The sequence below is a fragment of the Palaemon carinicauda genome, chromosome 2, assembly GCF_036898095.1.
Source record: "Palaemon carinicauda isolate YSFRI2023 chromosome 2, ASM3689809v2, whole genome shotgun sequence".
Classification (NCBI taxonomy): domain Eukaryota; kingdom Metazoa; phylum Arthropoda; class Malacostraca; order Decapoda; family Palaemonidae; genus Palaemon; species Palaemon carinicauda.
In genome coordinates, this window is record NC_090726.1 from 1,227,058 (window position 1) to 1,229,557 (window position 2,500).

Below are 2,500 nucleotides of genomic sequence, written 5' to 3' on the forward strand. Positions count from 1 at the left end.
GCTGGTCTGGAGCCTCAGCAGACGCCAGACGGCAAAACGTGACGGCCCACAGTCTATGAGTGTCAGGTAGTGCTGGCCCCCATAATGAGTAATGTCCATCCCTAGTCTTTGCCACACTTTCTCCATGCTCAGTCGTCCTTTTCGCCACTGACATATCTCACAATTGGCGACGACGGCCTGAACCTGCTACCTGGTAACTGTAGGATTTACTCTCTTCACAAAATACAGTGTACGCTTGACGCCTGGATGACCCGCTGTGATCTTGTCGGTGTCAGTTGCACTGGTGCTGGCGGCACACACATGTTCATCCTCGGAGTGGGATGTGGGAGGTTTCAACCAGCGCTGAGGCATGCGCGTCAAGCTGTCTGCTTTTATTGTTGATAGACGGTTATGAGAGATACGGACAGCCGGAGGCCCGCATTCCTCTATCAAGGAGAGAACTATCCTAATTCGCCTTCGAATGAGCATCTCGCTTGCCGCCTTTGTCTTAAGTCTACCTTTCCCCAAGATGGCATCTGAGATCCAACAATGTCCTGTTAACGAGTCCGTGATCACTTCCACTTCCTTGACCCCCCGCAGGGCCAACGCGAGGTTTGGTCCTTTTATAACAGCGTTTAACTCTGCCATGTTTATGTGGCACGAATCATCCTTTTGTAGCCAACAAACATCTTCAACAATGCTCCATTGAAATCCACCGTGACACCGAGTTGTGCTATGGAGCTGGCGTCCACCCAATAGCTTGGCTTCACTACTGCTGGCACTCCATCAGCCTCTTACGGGGTCACTTTCTCTGACTTTTTCAACAACTTCCTCCAGAGGTGCTCTTATTTCTCCACCTTTGATGACATCGTCCCATCCCTGTGTTACTTCATTGGCTCTGCTCTTGACAAGATCTGTTGCCACGCGCAGCCAACCAAATACAGGGTAGTGACCCCACCAGCTTGCCACAGTAGGAAAAAATAGACCTTCGCGTAAGCTCCATAGGTACTTCCATCACCTCGTTATCTCTTCTCCAGAACAGTCCTCCATGCTCCCCCCAGACCCTTAGTCCTAGCACTCGTGCCCCATCAACAAGACGTTTGGGGCGGTTTACTCGTTAGCCCGTAGCTCTCCAGATAAGCTTCCATGTGGGTGGCCTTAACAAGATCTTCATTGACAGAAATGTCATCAATGTAGGCTGATGTTCCTCTCTTCACAACTGGGTCTTGAGCGAGGGACACAGTTGAAGACTGCCCTCATTATTAATGGGGCCACGTTAAGACCAAAACCCAACCGAGTCAGGCAGTACCTTTGGCCCTTGAAGCAAACTGTCTGATAAGGCCACAAGGACGGGTGAATTCTAATTTGCAGGTAAGCCTTGGCAAGGTCTATCACAGATGTATTCACTCCTTACCTCCTCCACTCCCTCAGCCTTTCCGTACATATGTCACTTTCTGCGGTGAAGGCTTCGATGTGGGTGTTTAGTTTCCTAAAGTCCATCACAGGGCGCACCTTCCCTTTGTTGTGCTGCATATCTGCCATGGGTGGAATCAGGCCTTTATCTTTACCATACTTGGTCCTCATCATACGGCACTAACCATCCATCTTTTTATCCATGCCTGGAGTTCCTCTTCATACAGATGCCTCTTGAGGAACGGGGTAGGTTTCAACTTTATTCTGTAAAACATTCAGCTCCTTGTTATCAGCCCACTTCCAAACTGCCAGTCCAGCAGTTAGTTTCAGGATCGTAAGTGGCACTGAAGTCATGCTCATCAACTCTCAACACGGGTGCCGACTGAGGCACACAACACAGACTCGTTAATAAAACTTACTTCACCGTGCGCATCAACTGTGACTCCTCCGAGCGGTTTTATACTGTCCATACCAAGGATGAACGTGTAGCCCCAAGGGCTTCATGGCAGTTACACACACACGTACATCAGCAGGAGTCCCCGCTGCTCAGCTGAAGGCCCGTTCCCACACACTGGCCACACCTCCCCGCTCACAGTAACCATGCTTACGCTGTCTTTTTGCCCACGTACTGCAGCAGGAGACGTGAGCAATGCTCCTGGAGCACCCAGTATCCACCAACACACGACACGACACGCCCCCCAACACTTATCACAGCACATGGTAGCGCCACCTTCACTGACGGGCGTGAGAGGAGGCTGGCGCTGATGCCCCCTCTCCGCGCTCGTTTCCCGAACAAGCGGATTCAAAGTTGCCCGGATCACCACAACGATAGCACCTTACTTGCAACGGGGAAGTCTCAATCCCCTGACTCCTGTCTCCTCACTTCATCCATTACCTCGGTAGCAAGCCAAACAGTACCTGGCGACATGATTTGACCACCACACACAAAACATCGTTACCGCGTAACAGCCGCACACTGCTCGGTGACGGGGCGGGTTATGGCGCCCAGGCTGGTTTTCAGATGACGCCATTTGCACCGTCGTCTCTAATGACTGCCCTCGCCCGTGGTCAGTATCTGGTCCAGGTCGAGAGCTTCCATACGAGACCT

The 2,500-nt window shown here is 51.6% G+C and overlaps 1 pseudogene; it reads right to left on the reverse strand.

Annotated features, from left to right (window-relative positions):
• The window catches only part of LOC137614705 (uncharacterized), a 40,720-nt pseudogene that overhangs the window by 37,790 nt on the left and 430 nt on the right, over positions 1–2,500 (reverse strand).